At 41.2% G+C, this 23,408-nt stretch overlaps 1 protein-coding gene across 3 annotated transcripts in view; it reads left to right on the forward strand.

Moving 5' to 3' along the window:
• FYB1 (FYN binding protein 1) overlaps nt 1-23,408 on the forward strand; it is a 184,135-nt gene that overhangs the window by 35,531 nt on the left and 125,196 nt on the right. Inside the window, exon 1 of one of the 3 annotated variants that reach the window (XM_033421231.2) lies at nt 14,412-14,569. The exons of 1 other annotated variant lie outside the window; for it this stretch is intronic. The gene's annotated coding sequence lies outside the window, so the exon portion shown is untranslated. Of the gene's footprint in view, nt 1-14,411; nt 14,570-14,634; nt 14,873-23,408 lie in introns of those variants that run through there. One more of the 3 variants, XM_012531663.3, reaches the window with a different exon arrangement.

Here is a 23,408-nt window from a genome sequence, read left to right on the forward strand (position 1 = left end):
TGTTTAACAAGTTGTGTAGGATAAAGATGGCAGCTCCTATACAGATACTAGATACTCAGTTGTCTGACATCACAATTTTTTTTTTAAAAAAGGAAATATTTAAGCAGCATATAGAGAAGCAAGCTATTCTATACACAAGTAATCTACATTTCATGAATTCTGCCAAATTCTAAATGCAAATTTGTGGCAAATTGTCGACACCCCCTCTGCCCCTGCTTGGACAGCTGTGAATGACATCTGCATCAAATCAGCCAGGAGTTATTTATTTTCGAAATGTGCAATGACCCGCTTCTAAGCCCAAAGGGTAAAAATGTCACCTTTGTTCATTTCTCAAGAAAAATATTTTTAAGATCCAGCACTGACTGGGAAAAGAAAAGCTGTTCCTTAGGGTGTTATCCATAATTCCCTCTTCATTTCAAGCTTTCTGACAGTCATCACTTCTTGCCTCCATTCCTAGTTGTAATACAAACAGGAAAGTAATTCCATTGCTTGACGAGCCAATTGACCTCTTTTCTTCCATGGAATTTAAATTGATCATTGCATTTATGTTTAAGAACTGTATGGTTTTGTGATTACTTGTTCATATTTCAAAGATTGTTAGCTTTGGCACAATAGGGCTGTTTGATTCAGTTTTATAATCCCATTACCTAGGACATGGCCCCATAGGAGATAACAAATAAGTTTTGTTTGTTTGTTTACCAATAAGTATTTTTAAATAAATTAACTAAGATTAACAAATGTGTCTCCTTGCCTGGAGTTAAGTCTTTCAAGTCAATCATATTAACAATAAAACAAAAATACAGTTAAAAACAAAACAGCCTCCATGAATGACCTTTTTTCAGATTCCTCATAGTTTCATGCAAAATCAGACTATCTGACATATGTGTGCTGTGGTCATGGGGCCATTATAATGGAACTAGGTGGAAGATTCTGTTAGAATACCTAGAAACAAGCCTGGAAGCCTGAATATCATGCATTTGGAGTGCACACTTAGTTTACTTGAAGAATCAGCCACAGATAACAGGAAACCCAATGTCCCCTGGAAATACATCTGGCCCGTATAAAGCTAGAGAAAGGCTAGAGCAGGGCTTCTCAAAGTATGGTCTGAAGACCCCCTGGGAATCACCAACTCCCTTTCAAAGAATCCACAAGGTCAGAGCTACCTACATAATGATACTAAGATTTTATTTGCCTTTTTCATTCTCATTCTCTCATGAATGTTCAGTGGAATTTTCCAGAGACCCCCAAATTATCTGAAAAGGCTATTAAGTTAGTTTTCCCTTTTCCAACTGCATATCTGCATGGGGCCATATCTTCATATATTTCAACTAAAACAATATGTCACCACAGATTGAATGTAGACCAAATATGAGAATACAGCTGTTTTCTATTACCCCATACATTGAAGACATTTACAAAAATGTAAAACAGTGCTACGCCTCTCACTAAATTTTTTGTTTTGGAAAATATATTTTTCATAAAATGTATATTTTCATAAAAATTATTACATAAATGTAATAATTTATTATCGTTATTTTAAATGAATTAATAAATAAATGAAAATTTTGTCAGCTATTACCCACCTTAACAAAAACTATTTAGGGTCCTCCAATTTTTTCTTATTGAAGTATAGGTAATTTACAATGTTGTGTTAGTTTCAGGTGTACAGCAAAGTGATTCACATATATATATATACATATATATATATTTCTTTTTCAGATTCTTTTCCCTTATAGGTTATTACAAAATACTGAGTATAGTTCCCTGTGCTATGCAGTAGGTCCTTGTTTGTTATCTATTTTATATATAGTAAGTACTATCTATCTATTAATCCCAAACTCCTAGTTTATCCCTCCCCGCCCCTCTCCCCTTCAGTAACCATAAGTTTGTTTTCTATATCTGTGGGTCTATTTCTGTTTTGTAAATAAGTTCGTTTGTATACATATATATATATATATATATATATATATATATATATTTAGATTCCGCATATAAGCAATATCATATGACATTTGTCTTTCTCTGTCTGGCTTACTTCACTTAGTATGATAATCTCTAGGTCCACCCATGTTGCTGCAAATGGCATTATTTCATTCTTTTTTATGGCTGAGTGGCATTCCATTGTACATATGTACCACATCTACTTTATCCATTCATCTCTTGATGGACATTTAGGTTGCTTCCATGTCTTGGCTATTGTAAATAGTGCTGCAATGAATATTTTTAAGCAGTCAATGTGGTTTTGAAACCAAAGAGTTTGAGAACCACTGTACTAGAATATGAGTATAAATATAAAATAAATAGGCTCCCAAACAATGATTAACTGAGGAAGGGAAAAAGCAAATGGAACCCTGTTTCTAAGCTTGACCAGAAGACTCTGCTAAAAATGCTGACCATTGTTATTTATCCAATCAACTAATTACACATAGCTCTTTGAAGGCTGAATCTAAGTCTTACTTCACTCTCTTCTCATAAACCAAGCCATTCATTTGCCAGCCAAATATGTGCCAACTCTTTCCAGTTGCATACAAATTGTGTTGTTTCATAAAATATTTACTCTAAAATGTCATACTTACAATGGTTTTCAATGACAATTCAGTTTTTTTTAATTAATTTTTATTGGAGTACAGTTGACTTACAATGTTGTGTTAGTTTCAGGTGTACAACAAAGTGAATCAGTTATACATATATATATATCCACTCTTTTTTAGATTCTTTTCCCATATAGGTCATTACATAGTATTGAGTAGAGTTCCCTGTGCTAGACAGTAGGTAATGACAATTCAGTTTTAATTTGAGAACATGGTCAGGTCTGTAGGCAACCTGGGCTGAGGTTGGACGTGTGATCACAGCGCACGGATGCTACTTCTGAGACCTGCTGCACCTGTGGGTTACTGCAAAGGGAATGGGTAGACTGGTGCCCAAATCAGCCCTGACTATTTTCCTAATGGCTTATTAGTTTGTTTAGCTTCACATGATGTATTTTTAGTAATACTGCTTTCCCAGGAATGTTTATACTAAATTGATCCTTTTTATACAAGAATGCAATGTTCATTTTAATAAAAACTGACTATTGAAGGGCATTGGTATTCACGTGCATGTGCCTGTGTGCATATTCTCAAATAGATGTCTTTCAGTCTCCTTTTTTCAACCAATCTTATCTTTGGCTCAGAAGAAGTTTACCACTCCTAATTGCTCTACACTGATCCATTTCCCAAGAGCTCAGAACTAAGCCAAAATATTTGATGATGTACTTCTCTGTGCCTTGTAGCTTCTCTTCTGGCTTGTATCCTGCTTACAGTCACTTTTCAAGTCTCCTCACCTATTTAAAAATCTATTATTACTTGGGTGATCCAACCTTCCTTTACACCCCTTCAAAGACCACATCGATGGCAATGTGGGCTAATGCCTGACACCTAGGTGGACAGGGTGCATGTGGGAATTGCTGACTCTGTGAGAACATAGACTTCCCTCTATCAGTTCCCCACTCGGTGAAGAGAAATACTTATTTGTTTGTCCATTCACCTCCCAGAATTATGTAGCCTCTGAGGTCCTCCTTATTAGCACCCTTTCTCCCATTGTTTACACTGTTCTCCTTGTCTCTCATCCCACCAAACCCTGGCCATGCCTCAAGTAGCATTTCAGGATCACTTCAAGTGCATAATTTCTCATGTCTGGACTTCTTATTTGGTGCTTGAACTCTATTGCTCTGTAGCAATCATTATACTATGAATTTTCCAAAAATGTATTGTGTTTCCAAATAGCCTTGAGTTTCTTGACAGCAGAGATTTTCTCTTATTCATCTTTGATTATAAAATGCCTTGTAAGCCTGAAAAGTACTCAGTACAGATGCAACATTTATTCCATACCTGCCATGTGCCAAGCACTGTGCCAAGTGCTTTTGCATAAATCATCTAATTTAATCCTTGAACTTGAGGCTCAAAATGATGAAGGGACTAGTCCAAGATAACACAGCAATCCAAGAGTAAGAGCAGTTGGGGCTGGCGGCTAGCGTTGTTTGGCTCTGAGCTAAACACCTTTTTCTATTTCATCACACTGCCTCCCTAAGTATTTCTTGATTAATAGCTCTTCTCATATTTATCTTCCTCCTCTTCCTAATCAATATCAATCAATATCATGATATAAAATGAGTATATTTTCCTGTTAAAGTGAAAAGATATTTGTACACGGTTATGTTCCATTCTTAGTGTGGCTAGCCTAGGGCAACCAGACGTCCCACTCTCCACTAATACTATAGCCCAGTAATTTCAAATTGCCCTGAGGAGTCCTGGGAATTCCAGAGAGACACATCAGCGGGTTGGGGTAGGAGAAATGAGTTTTGACATCTCTGCCTCTACTGGAGTGATTTTAACTTATATCTTTTTTTTTTTTTTTGGCTGCATTGGTTCTTCATTGCTGCACGCGGGCTTTCTCTAGTTGCAGCGAGCAGGGGCTACTCTTCATTGCGGTGCACTGGCTTCTCATTGCAGTGGCTTCTCTTGTTGCCGAGCACAGGCTCTAGGCACGCGGGCTTCAGTAGTTGCAGCACGTGGGATCTAGAACACATGGGCTTCAGTAGTTGTGGCTCGTGGGCTCTAGAGCACAGGCTCAGTATTTGTGGAGCACGGGCTTAGTTGCTCCGCGGCATGTGGGATCTTCCTGGACCAGGGATCAAACCCACGTCCCCTGTGTTGGCAGGCAGATTCTTAACCACTGCGCCACCAGGGAAGTCCTAACTTATATCTTTTATTAACACAAATTTCATTTAAAAGAAAGTCTTCTACAGCTTTTAAAATTTTTGAAATCAGCTACAGCCCAATCTCAGATCTTGGGTTCTATGCTGCTATAGGAACCAATCTCAGAGAGAGGCCAAAATGTGACCTCATCATTGCTATGTGTCCTGTGCTATAGAGGTCAGAGAAGACACCAAACACTGATCTAGGTATGACTACTCCAGAGCCAGCCTTACAGCAATGAAGGGCAAACTCACTTCACCAACTTTATGACTTGAAGAATGCTACAGAAATCTCCATGCACCACAATATTTCTTCTATTGGTCAGCTACGGCCATATTTGAATGCTTACTCACAGGGCCTGGGATTCTAATAACCAGAAATTCTAGAGGTAACATACTACAGAGAAAGGTCAGTGCACTCAGGGATCCAAAGGCTAGGAGTCAAGTCCTGCCTCAGTTGTCGATTTCTCTGTGCCTGTTTTACCCATCTGTGAAATGGAGATGACAATCCCTGCCTCACACCATTAGTAGGTTTTCAGTAAATGTTTCCTGAATTGATGGATAGATGGGTGGGTGAATGGGTAGGCAGGTGTATGGATGGTTGGATAGAGAGCCATCAGCATATGTAAAATTGTCTGACACATAACTATACCACTTCCAGTATAAGCAAAAGGTCACATTTAGTGTCTTAAAACAACACAAACTTATGGTCTCATAGTTTCATAGAGCAAAACTCTAAAATGGGTCTCACTGAGTCAAAATCAAGGTGTGGGCAGGGCTGTGTTTCTTCTGGAGGCCCGAAGGGAGGATCTTTTCCCTTGCCTCTTCCAGCTTCTAGAGACTGCCTCATTTATTGGCTCATGTCTTCCTTCCACCCTCAAAGCCAGCGAGGGCTGATAGAGTCTTTCTCAGATTGCATCACTATGACATTGGCACACCTGCCTCCCTATTCCCTGTATAAGACCCATATAGTACATTGGATCCACCTGGATAATCCAAGATAATCTCCCCATCTCAAGATCACTTTCCTGCAAATTCCCCTTTGCCATGTAGAGTAACATATCTACAGTTCCAGGGATTAGAATGTAGACATCTTGGTAGGCGGGGCATTACTTTGCCTACCACACTATAGGACAGTTTGATTATACTGGAAGCTGTGCAAGGTTAAGTCAGAGATTCCTGATCCTGACTGAACATTAGAATTATCTGGGAGCTTTAAAGAAAATAGATGCCCAGGCACCTCACCCAAATAATAAAATTTACTTGGGCCACATGGGCCCGGCCATCAGCATTTGCTAAAAGTACCCTAGATTATTCTGCTGTGAAGTGAGATTTGAGAGCCACTGGGTGTATTTAAGAAAGTGGATTTGGACCAACACACAAATTTAAGTTTGCGGACCTCTTCAGCCCCTTAGGTCACTCACTTTATTTTTCTAAACCCGAGTGCCCTTATCTAAAAAACAGGCATAATAATCATACGAGGACGAAATTAGATAATATATATAAAGTCCTGCGTGCCTTGCCTAGAACATGTTAATCCCTCAATAAAAGGTAGTCATAATTAACAATTGTACAGAGCAGGCCAACTTACATCCCCAAGCAATGGCCAACATAAATATCAAAAGTGAATCTCCGAGAATAGGCCCCAAACTCACCCGTCTTGATCAGACTTAAAGAAGTTTAGGGTTCCAACTAATTCTGCTGAGATTGCCTATAAACTGATATGTCTCAGGAGAGTTACTAGTTTCTGCCGTCCTTGCATTTGGTTCTGGGTGCTGACTGGTTTCTCCTTGGGTTTTCTCCTTTCACACAGCAGAGCCTGCAGGACAAATCAGCTTAGCATCATGTGCACGCAGCCAGCTGTCTCCATGGGGATAGTATAAACTCAGGCCCATCCCAACAAGGCTCATAGTCCTACTGGTGTTTTAAGTCCTTCCATTAGTAAAAGAGTACCATTCCCCATCCTCTAAAAGACTCAGCTCACCACACCTGGGATCCCAAGCCCCAGATTCTTTTAATCAGCCCAAGCCCCATCCCAGCCCATGAGGTGGGACGTTCAATCAGGACTGACCCCAGTCTTGTGTGGCAGCCGCACCCCGTCCCACAGAAAGATGAGACCCTCTGCATGATGTTACCACTAGACAAACCCCCTTTACTATCCTGCTTTATTTTCATGCCTTGCTGAGAATTAGAATGGGCCAAAAGAACCTGCCTAATTTTATAGTGAGAAAAGTCTATGCTTAGCTAAAGTCATCAATTGTAGTAGAAGAACTGTGTTTTAAGATTTTATTAGCTTCCAAAATCAAAAAAGAGAGGAGCTTACATCATAAGTGAGGGATCTTACTTTATTAGTTTCCAGAGTCAGAAAAAAGAAAAGGGAAATTATATCATACATAAGAAAGATCTCCCACATTTTTTGTCTTGTATTTTCCTTTGCTAACCTCTTCCTTTAACTGCTGGGAAATTAAGGGGAAATACAGTATCAAAAAACATTGACCCTGGTGATTTAAAATTAAAATCTGTGGTTCTTTGTCTTCAGGAAAATTAGGGCTTATGATTCTACTTCTGCTTCCTTCAGTTCTGGAAAGAGACTGACAGCACATTTCTGTAGGGGACAACATTTCCCAAGTTTGCATATCCAGGGCATGGAACACTTGTAGGAGGTAGAAGCAATATTTTGGTTTGTTTGTTTTTGAGAAATTTTTAAAATAAGAGAAAAAAGCACAAAAAAAGTATATAACAAATACCAATGGATCCATGACCAAGAATTTTGTCATATTTGCTTAAAGTCTTTTTTAATATGAAAAGAATAAACTATATATAGAAAGTTGAAATCAGTCATCATTCCTCCTCAGGCCTTCCCAAAGATAGACTCCATCATGATTTCACTGTGATTCTCTTAGGGTTACTTCTTTACCTACTAGCCAAGGTCAGTGCTGTTCATCCTGACTTGTGAGGCCAGGATCCCAAACCCCATTAGATGGACATGATGACTGCTCCAGTTAAGAGTGACCCATTGCTGCTGACTGGGTCTTTCACATCATATCCTGATCTGGTTTTTGATCTTGGAGAGATGCTCTAGGTTCTGTGTGTGCCAAGAACAGATGCAGCCTACATGGTGTGAGCCCAAGCCTGGTTCCCTGGTTCCCACTTGGCCTCCTCAAGGTGGAAGGACTTGCCCAACAAAAGACACTTTAGATCAGTCTTCTTGGATTCAAGAGACACAATCCTATAAAGAGAGTCCAGGAGGAGAATTTCAAGGGCTCTTGACCTTCATCTCATGGGTTGCAAATCAAATGCCTCCTCTGGCCAGGTAGGTGACTTTAATGAGCTAAGTAGTCACAGCAAATTGTGGAGGCTCCGTGAAACTCCTGCCAACTGTTTTATCGGGAAATTGGACTTTTCAATGAAAGCCACAAATATAAATAATTATGTGAAATCACTCTAGGTTTTACATTTCCCCATTTTTTTAATATTTAAAGTTTTCAATCTACAGAAAAGCTTGAACAATAGCACAGCAAACAACTGTATTCCCTTCAGCTAGATTCACCCAATTGCTAACATTTTGCCATATTTTATGTATATGTATAAATAATTTCCTGAACCATCTGAAAGTAAGTTGTGCAAATCATGACAATTCATCTGTAAAAATTTAAGCATGCATCTCCTAAGAATAAGGGCCTTCTCCCTTTTAACCATAATGCCATTATCACACCTAAGAAGAGCAACAATTTCTTTATCTTTGAATTGCCCACATGAAAATTTCTCCAATTGTCCCAACATTATTTTATAATTTTTTTTTTGTTCAAACCAGGATCCAATCAAGATTTACATACTGTATTTCATTGCTGTGTCTCTTTGGTATCTTTTAATCTAGAAGAGTTCTTCTACCCTCTTTTATTTTTCAAAACTATTTTTAATTGTCGGCAATGAATATGATTTATATGAATGAGTGTGTGTGTGGAGGGGTGTATGCACCCACACACCCACACATAGGCAACGAAAGCAATTCCCCAGGCCAATTTCACACTGTGGGGTACATCTCTGCACCTAAGCGTAGTCCGTCAAAGGTTCCACTTACAAAAGCATATGGTCTGTCTCAGCCCATATTAGTGCATTCATTTATCAAGGACGGAAAGATGAGAGAAAGAGAAAGAGAATTCCTTCTCTCACTGCTATTAATTGAAGGTCGTAGCACTGATACCTGGTGAAAGTCTGAGGAGGAATTGGATGAGAGTCACTAGGGAGAGGGATCTAGTTACAAATGCCAGTGGCTGGCCTCCACCTCAAACCTGCTCAATCTGGAATCACACTTATTTTAAAAACACCTCCAGCTATTCTTCTGAACGCTAAAGTTTGAGGATTACTATTCTAAAGACACACAGATAAATTAAGCATGGGGCCCTACCCCTGGCAAATTCTAGTAGAACCAAAACATAAAACGTTATCACTGAGGCAATAAGTTCTCCGGACACCCAGAGGGAAGGTCATAGAAGGCTTTGGGGTGGGGGTGGGGAGGTGAACTCTGAGTGGGGTTTGAAGATGGAGGCTGAGTTAACCAGATGAAGGATGGGGAACTGTATGGCAATGAGAGAAGCAGAAGCTCTGCCACGTGCACCTGGAGGTATGCCAAGAATGGGTGAAGGAGCGTCTCATCCATGGTGAGGGGTTTTAATTTTTTTTTTTTCTGAAGGGTTGGAGAGCCACTGGAGGGCTTTAAGCAACCATGATCCAGTCGATCATAGGAAGACCATGTTTGATAGGCCTGAGAAGGAAGGATCAGAGGCAGAGCAATTCTGTAAGAGGCCACCGCAGCTACAGAGGCAGGAAGTGATGGAGGCAGCGCAGTGGGGCAGGAGGGCAAGCTCTTGAGACAGAGAATACAGGATGGGCAGTGGAGACATGAGCCTGGGAGTTGGAGGAGGGAGGCTAAAGCTGATTCTGGGCTCATGTTTCGGTCTCATGTGAATAGGTGATTGCAATGCCTGCTGGACATTTAAGTGACAACGTTCCTTAGGTGGTTACCTGGTTAAGAGAGCAGTAGTGAGAGCCTCAGACCCAGGAGAGACCCAGGAGAGGCCATGCATTGGGGCAGAACAGTTTGAAGAGCCAGCCTTTGGATCAGACGGAGGGTGTGCTTGGATTGCCTGCTACAGAAAGCGAGTGGTGAACCCATTTGAATGGGTGGAACCAACCACTAGGGGACCCTGGTTTTGTTGATGCCCCTGTGCCCTTTGCTGACTCCTAGTGCTACAATTTCCTCTCTCCACTCCTTTCTCTAGTGGCCTCCAAAGTGGAGGACCCTTCAAAGGAGGGTTTAAGACAGTTTGTTGAGCATGAAGAGAAATTGTTAGAAATACTAGATTTTAAAAAAAATCTCATCTTTTCTATTTTTGTTTACATTTTATAATGGGTAAAGTATATTCCCAAAGCAAGATATATGGATGGATGGATAGATAGATAGATAGATAGATATCAGTAATAAATACCCAGATATTAGGGGCACATGCTCAAATATATATATGTTTTTGCTAGCCTTACACAATGCATTCTCATCCTAATCGCCAGTGTGTCTGGCAGTAGGGTGTTTCTGACGGCAGGCAGTAGACTCATTCCAGGAACACGCACCTTCGATGACCTGTGATCAGGACGTCATTGGCTTAGAGACAGAATTCCCGACACTCAGGCATACGGAGCAGGGCAAGGGCGAACTGTTGGAAGGGCGTGGCTTCATCTTGCGCTCCATAGTCTGGAGCGGTGCGGGGGCTCGGGCTCTCCTGCCCAAGGCGTTCGCGTGCTGAGCAAGCAGAAGGTCGAAGCCCGCCCGCCCCGTGTGTCTTCACACTACACCCTGATGCCCCTAGGAAAACAAGCCATCAGGATTGCTCGAAAGCCTAACTTCAGGCCAAATCATTTTCACTCTCAAACACATTCAGGATTTGTTTTCTGAATAAGTCGCTAGAGGCTCTAAATGGCACAGCAGAGTGGGCGTAGCCCCCGGAAGCAGATCACCTTTCCTTGAGCGGTGGTTGGATTGGCCATCGGCTTTGTGTCACTCCCATCGGAACTAGAAGATGAACTTTATCATTCTTTTTTAACTGAGGGAAAGTAAACGTCATAATTGCTAAAGTGTAAGAACTATAATACACAGTATTTTCATTTCGAATCAGAAAAGTAAGCTTGTTCGCGGGCCATAGGTATAAACAGGCCAGTGCTATAGGTAGTAATTACCAGATAGAGATAGGGTAAGGTCCTCAGCCTGGGGTAGAGGAGAGGATGGGATGAGATAAGGATAGTAGAAGAATTTGCCTGAATTATAAAGACCAAAATTCTGATATCCTAAATAGGTATTGCTACTAGTAGTCACGAGTTGAGTAAACTGACTTCCTCCAACCTCATCCATAATCCCCCAACTCACTAATTTTCCTCCTATAGTATTTTATTTCCTTGTGCGACACAACAGAATTGATCAGGATGGGGAAGAAAAAGCCTGGCACTCAGGTGCACGAAGAATGAGCTGTTCACTGAGATCTTCATCATTTGCTTAGAATTGCTTTTGCTGGGGGCAGGGGAGAGCCCTAAACATTTAATAAAATACCCAGAAGCACTGAGGTGTTAGCTATGATTCTGTAGCAGATGTAATATAAGATCTAACATCTGATTTAAGAAACCTTTGAATTATTTTATTTTATTTTATTTTTATTGCTCAGGGTTCCTTGTAATTTATGAAAAGTTTTAGGGAGTAACTACAAAAATAATGAAAAGTAGATATTCAGTTACTAACCCCATATTACATTATTGGTTCCTTTAAGAAAAAATAGTACAAGTAATTCTTTCCAACTCTACCTTCTGTTAACACCACCTCAAGAAGGATTATATGTGAAAAAAAATATGCCCCTCCTATCTTGTATTCTTTCCTCTAAATAATGGGAAAAATACTACTGCTATATCACATCTTGAAAGTCTTATATTAATTTGTTGGTTCAGAAAATTGGTTACATGTATCCAGAGCATATGGTAAAAGAGGTTTACACCAAAAACAGTGTTTTTGTTTTTGCACTATTGATTATAAGCTATATAACATAGAGAGGAATGGGGAGAACTCAATGGAATTTTTATCTTCATTATTATGTAATTGTTATCAATAATAACAGATAATTGCACAAATTTTCCTTTAGAAGGATTTATAAAAATAGGAAAAAAATGAGTGCTTATTATTCCATAATTATAAGATTAGCTCAAGATAAGATAGATTTGGGAAAATGTCCATACTTCCATTTATTTCAGGAACATATCATCATGTTACTAAACTGGCTTCATGGCTTTTTACTTGTTTTTATTAAATCTTCAAACCTATTCAGAACTATCAGCAAACAGAGTTACCATCCAAACCCAATAAAATATTCAATTTTTAAAATATAATCTTTCTAAACGTGTATATTTCTTCTCCCCATTTTGGAAAGCAAAATTTATGTCTACACCTCAGAGGTAGAAATTTCTGGCCTCACCTTTACCTGGGATAAATGCATAAAAAAATCAACTGCCCCACAAACCAGGAAGCCATCCTTGGCCTCTAATAAATTAATTCAATTCCACAATGTTTATAAAGTACTTTCTGTGTGCCAGGCACTGTACTAGAAGCTAGGAATCAAAGACCAAAATGTCACAGACCACCCTTACAGAGCTCAAGGTCTAGAGAGAGACAGATTCCAACAACTAAAAGATAGCACAGAAGCCAAAGAAAGGCAGGCCACCTTCCCCAGTCTTTAGGGACTGAGGTCAGAAGTCAGTGATAAATCTACACTGGGCTTTGGGGCATAAGTGGGACTTAACCAGGTGAAAGAAAAGAAAGGAGATGCATTCCATGAAGACAGGGCACATTCTGGGTTCTAGGATTTTGTTTTGATTTTGACATCAGGGGCAGGTTGGTGCAGGAGCAGAGACATAAGACTGATTTTTAAAAGTTAACATTTTTCAGTACAGATGAACCTATTTGCAGGGCAGAAATGAGATGCAGACATAGAGAATGGACTTGTGGACATGGGGGGCAAGGGAAGAGTGGGACGAATTGGGAGATTAGGATTGACATATATATACACTGCCATGTGTAAAATAGATAGCTAGTGGGAACCTGCTGTATAGCACAGGGAGCTCAGTTGGTGCTCTGTGATGACCTAGATGGGTGGGATGAGGGGGTGATGTGCATGAGAGGTCCAGGGGGGAGGGGATATATGTATAAATATAGCTGATTCACCTTGTTGTACAGCAGAAAGTAACACAACATTGTAAAGCAATTATACTCCAATAAAAGAAAAAATTAGAGAGTGAAAAAAAAAAAGTTAACATTTTTCTTCTTTCTCTTTCTCTCCCTCATAACCATCCAGTAAATCCAGGGATAGTAGAGATGCTCTCTGGTGCCAGGGCCCAGCCTCCTTCCATCTCTGGCTCTGCCATCACTAGGGTATTAATAAGCCCTAGTCATCAATAAACCTGAATGGCTCAGGCCCGCATAGCATTCTGACAGAGAAAAGCATGTTGGACCCAGCTTAAAAGCACTTCAGATTCAGAAGCTCTTCAGATCTCTTCGGCCTTGATCTCACGGTCCAAAACTTAGTCATATGGCCACAGCTAGTGTCAAGAGGGGTAGAAAATGTAGTTGTAGTTGTATGCCTGGCTAAAAAGCAAGAATTATCTTACTATAGAACAGGCATTGGCAAACTTTCTGCAAAGGGCCAAATAGTAAATATTTTAGGCCATATATAGTCCTTGTCATGTATTATTGCTCTTCTTCATCTTTGTTTTTCTTACAACTCTTTAAAAATGGGAAACCCATTCTTACCTTGAGGCTCTGCAAAACAGGCCATAGGCCAGGTTGGGCACACAAGTCAAAGTCTGTCAACCCTACGGAAGAAAGGAAAATTATATAAGAAGGAAAGTGGCCATTCCTGGCATAACCTCTACAAGACTATAAACCACTCAGGGGAAGAGCCTCGTCTCATTCACCTTTCTGACTAGCACGGGGCTGGCATATACAGTAGGTGCTTAACGTGGATGACTGATGAATAAATGAATGAATGAATAGAAGGGAGATAGGGGAGGTTAATTTAATAGCCACAATTTCTTAAAATCCCATTTTGTGCCAATGGCAGTCTCTTAACATGGATTGTCATTTGAATACTCCATTTTCTCCAGAGTTTGAAGAAAAGTCTAACCAAGAACAGACAAGAGTGAATCCACTAGGCTTTCCACCCGCTGCAATCCCCTTCAGTTCCTGCAGTCAAGCAGCCCACTTCACCTCCCAACTACAGATGCAATTGGGTCCCAAACATTCCACATGTTGGAGTGGACATCCCTAGTCACAGCCCCCCGTCCTTGACCTCCACGGCAGGTGGACAACCCCGGGTGTGCAAGCAGATTACAGAACCAAAGGCCTTCCGGCTTCTTCCCTTTGACATCCATGGTGGCAGCAGAAGAGCCTTGACTTTGCTTTGCTCTTTTAAATATATCACATGCTTGGTCGGACTGTCAGCAGAAGCATTCAGGCCGAATAGACTCTTTTTAGTTCCCCTCTTTCTCCTCCTTCTTACTCAATATCCTGAGGGCACAATAGAACTTTTCTTGTCTAAGTCAGCCTGGTGGGGCAGGGAGTGGGGAAGAGTGGATCTCTCGACCATTGCCCTGAATGTCTCCCGGCCAGGGCTCAGAAAGTGCTACAGGGCTTGGATTCTACATGCCAAGCAGACACAACAGCCAAAAGTGAGTAAGCCCAGCCCCTGGCCCCAGGAAGACCTACTCAATGAGACCACCCTCCCACTTCATGCTTCAGGAGTTCAGGTAACAGATCTATCCAGGTTTCCTTTTTCAAACCAATGTGTGATTTTTTTTTTTTACATAAGGAAAAGGTACCGCCTCCACATTCTGGCAGCACGGATTGTGCTGGCTGGAATCATTGACAGAAAAGCATGTTCTGTTGGCAAATAGCAGAAGAGGTGGACATCAGACACCACAACTCAGCCTCATTGTAACCAGAAGGGTGATAAGCAGATAAAAATGTGTCTGTCACTTGCTGTTTCATAACCGGATAGGGCCTGTCACACATGCCTGTTCCAAGCTCTGGTGCTGCTGGTATTAAATGAAGTAAGTCTTGAAACAAAAGCAGAGCCATGGTCCTAACTGGGCACAGACAATTGATTTCATCTTGGCTACTGACAAGCCTGTGCTTACCTTTTGATGAAGAGGAACAAACCTCACCTTCCCCCAAAGCTTAAGGAGCTGGCAGGAAGTGGGGATTCATGAGGAATTCCTACACAGACTAGGGAAAGGGGGCTCTGCTGCCATCAGCCCTGCCTTCTCAGAAGGAATCCTGGCAAAGTGGGACAAATGATGACAAACTGCTACAAGTCATCCGAGGAAATCTTTTCAGAGCAACCGGTACCTCCAAAATTTAGTTGGAGACTTTGGCCCACTTGTATGAATTGCTACCTCTCATGAAAAGAATCACAGGGCCTTTCCCCACCCCTCCCCCATTTTAACTAAACTTACAATGAGGTAATTAAAAGAAGAGCATAGGCCTCTTACTCTGTCTCCTACCAGCTGTGTGACTTTGGGCCAGCCACTTAACCTCTCTGTGCCTCAGTTTTCTCCTCTAAAAAAATGAGGATAATAATAGTACTTACCTCACAGGGTTGTTGTGAGTATAAAATTATATATACTTATTGTGTACTAATATATAATAAAAGATCATTAATATTTGCCACTTTAAATATTTTGGCATTAGGGATTATTCTGTGTAGAAAAATAGATAGGTTTATGAACACAAGGCAAAATCATGGCTGTGTTTTTCTGTCCATGCTGAGAAACTGTCAGGGGAGATTTTATGTTGATCAAAACATGTGCATGTACAAGATGGGGCACAAACTTCAGATTCTCATGCTCCAAGAAATTAATGATAAATTAATTTTATCCTCCTCCTGGGGCAGGAGGATGAGATCGTTCCTTCCAATAAAACCACATCTTTAAAAATGCTCCATTAAGATGGCGGAAGAGTAAGACGCGGAGATCACCTTCCTCCCCACAGATACACCAGAAATACATCTACGCGTGGAACAACTCCTACGGAGCACCTACTGAACGCTGGCAGAAGACCTCAGACCTCCCAAAAGGCAAGGAACCCCCCACGTACCTGGTTAGGGCAAAAGAAAAAACTAAACAGAGACAAAAGGATAGGGACGGGTCCTGCACCAGCGGGAGAGAGCTGTGAAGGAGGAAAAGTGTCCACACACTAGGAAGCCCCTTCGCGGGTGGAGACTTCGGGAGGCGGAGTGGGGGAGCTTGGGAGCCGCGGAGGAGAGCACAGCAACAGGGGTGCGGAGGGCAAAGCGGACAGATTCCAGCGCAGAGGATCGGGCCGACCGGAACTCACCAGCCGAGAGGCTTTTCTGCTCGCCCGCCGGGGCGGGCGGGACTGGGAGCTGAGGCTCCGGCTTTTGTCGGAGCGCCGGGAGAGGACTGAGGTTGGCGGCGTGAACACAGCCTGCAGGGCGTTAGTGCACCGCGGCTGGCCGGGAGAGAGTCCGGGGAGAAGTCTGGAACTGCCGAAGAGGCAAGAGACTTTTACGTCCCTCTTTGTTTCCTGGTGCACGAGGAGAGGGGATTAAGAACGCTGCTTGAGAGAGCTCCAGGGACGGGCGCGAGCCGCGGCTAAAAGTGCGGAGCCCAGAGACAGACATGAGACGCTAAGGCCGCTGCTGCCGCCACCAGGAGGCCTGTGTGCGAACACAGGTCACTAGCCACACGCCCTTCCGGGGAGCCTGTGCAGCCCGCCACTGCCAGGGTCCCGGGATCCAGGGACAACTCGCCCGGGAGATCGCACGGCGCGCCTCAGGCTGCAACGTCACGCCGGCCTCTGCCGCTGCAGGCCCGCCCCACACTCCGTGACCCTCCCTACCCCCCCGGCCTGAGTGAGCCAGAGCCTCCGAATCAGCGGCTCCTTTAACCCCGTCCTGTCTGAGCAAAGAACAGACGCCCTCCGGCGACCTACACGCACAGGCGGGGCCAAATCCAAAGCTGAGCCCCTGGGAGCTGTGAGAACAAAGAAGAGAAAGGGAAATCTCTCCCAGCAGCCTCAGAAGCAGCGGATTAAAGCTCCACAATCAACTTGATATACCCTGCATCTGTGGAATACCTGAATAGTCAACGAATCATCCCAAATTAAGGAGCCCTGTGGATGAAAGGCTCTTGGTGCTGCAGCCAGGAGTCAGTGCTGTGCCTCTGAGGTGGGAGAGCCAACTTCAGGACACTGGTCCACAAGAGGCCTCCCAGCTGCACATAATATCAAACAGCAAAAATCTCCGAGAGATCTCCATCTCAACGCCAGCACCCAGCTTCACTCAACGACCAGCAAGCTACAGTGCTGGACATCCTATGCCAAACAACTAGCAAGACAGGAACACAACCCCACCCATTAGCAGAGAGGCTGCCCAAAATCATAATAAGTCTACAGACACCCCAAAACACACCACCAGACGTGGACCTGCCCACCAGAAAGACAAGATCCAGCCTCATCCACCAGAACACAGGCACTAGTACCCTCCACCAGGAAGCCGACACAACCCACTGAACCAACCTTAGCCACTGGGGACAGACACAAAAAACAACAGGAACTACGAACCTTCAGCCTGCAAAAAAGGAGACCACAAACACAGTAAGATAAGCAAAATGAAAAGACAGAAAAACACACAGCAGATGAAGGAGCAAGATAAAAACCCACCAGACCTAACAAATGAAGAGGAAATAGGCAGTCTACCGGAAAAAGAATTCAGAATAATGATAGTAAGGTTGATCCGAAATCTTGGAGATAGAATGGACAATAGAATGGACAAAATGCAAGAATCAGTTAACAAGGACCTAGAAGAACTAAAGATGAAACAAGCAACGATGAACAACACAATAAATGAAATTAAAAGTACTCTAGATGGGATCAATAGCAGAATAACTGAGGCAGAAGAACGGATAAGTGACCTGGAAGATAAAATAGTGGAAATAACTACTGCAGAGCAGAATAAAGAAAAAAGAATGAAAAGAACTGAGGACAGTCTCAGAGACCTCTGGGACAACATTAAATGCACCAACGTTCGAATTATAGGGGTTCCAGAAGAAGAAGAGAAAAAGAAAGGGACTGAGAAAATATTTGAAGAGATTATAGTTGAAAACTTCCCTAATATGGGAAAGGAAATAGTTAATCAAGTCCAGGAAGCACAGAGAGTCCCATACAGGATAAATCCAAGGAGAAATACGCCAAGACACATATTAATCAAACTGTCAAAAATTAAATACAAAGAAAGCATATTAAAAGCAGCAAGGGAAAAACAACAAATAACACACAAGGGAATCCCCATAAGGTTAACAGCTGATCTTTCAGCAGAAACTCTGCAAGCCAGAAGGGAGTGGCAGGACATATTGAAAGTGTTGAAGGAGAAAAACCTGCAACCAAGATTACTCTACCCAGCAAGGATCTCATTCAGATTTGATGGAGAAATTAAAACCTTTACAGACAAGCAAAAGCTGAGAGAGTTCAGCACCACCAAACCAGCTCTACAACAACTGCTAAAGGAACTTCTCTAGGCAAGAAACACAAAAGAAGGAAAAGACCTACAATAACAAACCCCAAACAATTAAGAAAATGGGAATGGGAACACACATATCGATAATTACCTTAAATGTAAATGGACTAAATGCTCCCACCAAAAGACACAGATTGGCTGAATGGATACAAAAACAAGACCCATATATTTGCTGTCTACAAGAGACCCACTTCAGACCTAGAGACACATACAGACTGAAAGTAAGGGGATGGAAAAAGGTATTTCATGCAAATGGAAACCAAAAGAAAGCTGGAGTAGCAATTCTCATGTAAGTTATATATATATATATATATATATATATATATATATATATATGTAGTTTGCTTGAGTGCAGTGTTTTTTGTTTTCTGTACTGAATTCATTAGCATGGGTCGGTATAAAATTTAGCATAGGTCAATATGTAATTTGTAAACTAATAAGGTCTTAAAAGTGAGGAATTAAGTCTTTTAAATTTAATTATTTATTGTAAAGAGCAGAATAGCATACATAAACAGGTGCCTAAGGAAAACTTGTATTCTAATATGGAACTCTCATGAACACCTTTTTTTTTTTTTTCTTCTAACGGTATGATAGTAGGCCATTTGATTATTTTTATGGCTTTAACTTTACAACAATGAAATATTCGTGAATTTTAAAAAGTATTTTTCTTTATTTGATGCGGGTGGGATACTGGAGAAATGAAAGGTCAAACATCTATTGAGGAATCCATACTTGTCTATATATTGTGTACTTTTATTTCAAGAACTGATTTAAAATTCCTAAAAGGATGCTATAATAAGTTATTATGCCATTTTACAGACTGAATTAAGTAAATTTCAGGGAGGTATGAAACTTGCCTAAGGCTATCCAGCTACCAAGCGGTAGAAGTGAGAATTAAATCCAGGTATACCTATAAAAAAAAATTAAAAAAAAAATAAAAAAAAAAAAAGAAGGCGAGGGCAGCACCAGGGTATGGGGTTGTTAGTTTTATAGGGGTGAGTAATTTCATACGCTGATGAGTGGGAGGAGTATTCTAGCTATTTTGGGGAAGGGGTGGGGATTTCTAGGAATTGAGCCACCGCCCACTTTTTGACCTTTATGGTCATCCTTGGAACTGTCGTGGCACCTGTGGGTGTGTCGCTTAGCTTGCTGATGTGTTACAATGAGTGTATACTGAGGCTCAAGGTCTAGTGGAAGTAGACTCGTCCGCCATCTTGGACCTATTTTGTTCTAATCAGTTTATGTTGTGTCCTCGGGCTATGTAATTCTTTTAAAGGTTGTGCCCTGCCCCCTTTCCTCCTGTTTCATATTGAATATATAATATTTACCAGAGTATGTTTTAATAATTAATACATGATATATTGTATAATTAATTTATATATCATATATATAATGATATCTATAGGTATTTGTTCCAATAAGTCATTAAAAAAAAATAAAAATAAAAATAAAAATGCTCCATTAAAGTTGATCATGAATGTCAAAGGAATCGCGGTGTATTCATGGGACACCGTGGACAAGTTAGCCTTCTGTTTCAAACAGAAATATCTGGGAAGGACTCCATTTCTCTTGGGAAATTATTTTAAAAGTTCAAACCCATGGTGCCTGCATGTTATTTCCAACCATTTATTTAACTACCAGTGCACTTTAAACGTTTCCCAGCTCCTGTGGGAATCCAGAGGCCCCTTTCCTGGACTTGAAGTTCAGTAAAGGTGGTTTGGGGGGAAATTCTACATCCTTGAAAGTGATGGTGGCCTCAACGAGCAGTCACACCGCCACCTAGTGGCGCAAAAGCTGAGTGCAAGCGATTGCTTTGAAGCTTGTTCTAGCCTTACTGTGCCTTAAAACTCACGTTTTCTTTCTAGTACTGGAATCCCATGTTAACAAGAGAGGGAGAGAGGGAGAGAGACAGAGAGACAGAGAGAGAGAGAGGGAGACAGAGACAGAGAGAGGGAGACAGAGAGAGAGAGAGAGAGAGAGAGAGAGAGAGAGAGAGAGAGCACACTCAGGGGGAGTAGACAAGACCTTTCATTGGTCTGAGGTGTTAGCACGGGCTGCCTCTGGGTGAACATTTCTAAGAACAAGGATGTGGGAGAGGACCGTAGCCTACTGGCAAAGTTAAGGCTGTGGTTCCAAAATCAAGAAGGTTCTCTGTGGAGAACAATATGGAGGTTCTGTTGAATGGGGGGGGTGGGGTCTGCCATTCACCAGCTATGGGCCTTGGGTGAATTACTGAACTGCCCCATGCCTTGGTTTCTTTTTCTATAAAATGGGGAAAACAATAACGTCTTCATGGTTTATTATGAGCTCCTAGCAAAGAAGGCAATCCATAGCATTATCTATTGTCATTACTTTTTTTTTTAACATCTTTATTGGAGTATAATTGCTTTACAATGGTGTGTTAGTTTCTGCTTTATAACAAAGTGAATCAGTTATACATATACATATGTTCCCATGTCTCTTCCCTCTTGCATCCCCCTCCCTCCCACCCTCCCTATCCCACCCCTCTATGTGGTCACAAAGCACCGAGCTGATCTCCCTGTGCTATGCGGCTGCTTCCCACTAGCTATCTACCTTACGTTTGATAGTGTATATATGTCCATGCCTCTCTCTAGCTTTGTTACAGCTTACCCTTGCCCCTCCCCATATCTTCAAGTCCATTCTCTAGTAGGTCTGTGTCTTTATTCCCATCTTGCCCCTAGGTTCTTCATGACATTTTTTTTTTCTTAAATTCTATATATATGTGTTAGCATACGGTATTCGTCTCTCTCTTTCTGACTTACTTCACTCTGTATGACAGATTCTAGGTCTATCCACCTCATTACAAATAGCTCAATTTCGTATCTTTTTATGGCTGAGTAATATTCCATCGTATATATGTGCCACATCTTCTTTATCCATTCATCTGATGATGGACACTTAGGTTGTTTCCATCTCCAGGCTATTGTAAATAGAGCTGCAATGAACATTTTGGTACATGACTCTCTTTGAATTATGGTTTTCTCAGGGTATATGCCCAGTAGTGGGATTGCTGGGTCATATGGTAGTTCTATTTGTAGTTTTTTAAGGAACCTCCATACTGTTCTCCACAGTGGCTGTATCAATTTACATTCCCACCAACAGTGCAAGAGGGTTTCCTTTTCTCCATACCCTCTCCAGCATTTATTGTTTCTAGATTTTTTTGATGATGGCCATTCTGACTGGTGTGAGATGATATCTCATTGTAGTTTCGATTTGCATTTTTCTAATGATTAATGAAGTTGAGCATTCTTTCATGTGTTTGTTGGCAGTCTGTATATCTTCTTTGGAGAAATGTCTATTTAGGTCTTCTGCCCACTTTTGGATTGGGTTGTTTGTTTTTTTGTTATTGAGCTGCATGAGCTGCTTATAAATTTTGGAGATTAATCCTTTATCCATTGACTCATTTGCAAATATTTTCTCCAATTCTGAGGGCTGTCTTTTGGTCTTCTTTATGGTTTCCTTTGCTGCACAAAAGCTTTGCAGTTTCATTAGGTCCCATTTGTTTATTTTTGTTTTTATTTCCATTTCTCTTGGAGGTGGGTCAAAAAGAATCTTGCTGTGATTAATGTCATAGAGTGTTCTGCCTATGTTTTCCTCTAAGAGTTTGATAGTTTCTGGCCTTACATTTAGGTCTTTAATCCATTTTGAGCTTACTTTTGTGTATGGTGTTAGGGACTGATCTAACCTCATACTTTTACATGTACCTGTCCAGTTTTCCCAGCACCACTTATTGAAGAGGCTGTCCTTTCTCCACTGTACATTCCTGCCTCCTTTATCAAAGATAAGGTGACCATATGTGCGTGGGTTTATCTCTGGGCTTTCTATCCTGTTCCATTGATCTATCTTTCTCTTTTTGTGCCAGTACCATGCTGTCTTGATTACTGTAGCTTTGTAGTATAGTCTGAAGTCAGGGAGCCTGATTCCTCCAGCTCCTTTTTTCGTTCTCAAGATTGCTTTGGCTATTCGGGGTCTTTTGTGTTTCCATACAAATTGCGAAATTTTTTGTTCTAGTTCTGTGAAAAATGCCAGTGGTAGTTTGATAGGGATTGCATTGAATCTGTAGATTGCTTTGGGTAGTAGAGTCATTTTCACAATGTTGATTCTTCCAATCCAAGAACATGGTATATCTCTCCATCTATTTGTATCATCTTTAATTTCTTTCATCAGTGTCTTATAATTTTCTGCACACATGTCTTTTGTCTCCTTAGGTAGGTTTATTCCTAGATATTTTATTCTTTTTGTTGCAATGGTAAATGGGAGTGTTTTCTTAACTTCACTTTCAGATTTTTCATCATTAGTGTATAGGAATGTCAGAGATTTCTGTGCATTAATTTTGTATCCTTCTACTTTACCAAATTCATTGATTAGCTCTAGTAGGTTTCTGGCATCTTTAGGATTCTCTATGTATAGTATCATGTCACCTGCAAACAGTGACAGCTTTACTTCTTTTCCAATTTGGATTCCTTTTATTTCCTTTTCTTCTCAGATTGCTGTGGCTAAAACTTCCAAAACTATGTTGAATAAGAGTGGTGAGAGTGGGCAACCTTGTCTTGTTCCTGATCTTAGTGGAAATGCTTTCAGTTTTTCACCATTGAGGACGATGTTGGCTGTGGGTTTGTCATATATGGCCTCTATTATGTTGAGGAAAGTTCCCTCTATGCCTACTTTCTGTGGGGTTTTTATCATAAATGGGTGTTGAATTTTGTCGAAAGCTTTCTCTGCATCTATTGAGATGATCATATCGTTTTTCTCCTTCAATTTGTTAATATGGTGTATCTCGTTGATTGATTTGCATATATTCAAGAATCCTTGCATTCCTGGAATAAACCCCACTTGATCATGGTGTATGATCCGTTTAATGTGCTGTTGGACTCTGTTTCCTAGTATTTTGTTGAGGATTTTTGCATCTATGTTCATCAGTGATATTGGCCTGTGGTTTTCTTTCTTTGTGACATCCTTGTCTGGTTTTGGTATCAAGGTGATGGTGGCCTCATAGAATGAGTTTGGGAGTGTTCCTCCCTCTGCTATAT

Source organism: Orcinus orca, chromosome 3 (assembly GCF_937001465.1).
Source record: "Orcinus orca chromosome 3, mOrcOrc1.1, whole genome shotgun sequence".
In the NCBI taxonomy this organism is placed as follows: Eukaryota; Metazoa; Chordata; class Mammalia; order Artiodactyla; family Delphinidae; genus Orcinus; species Orcinus orca.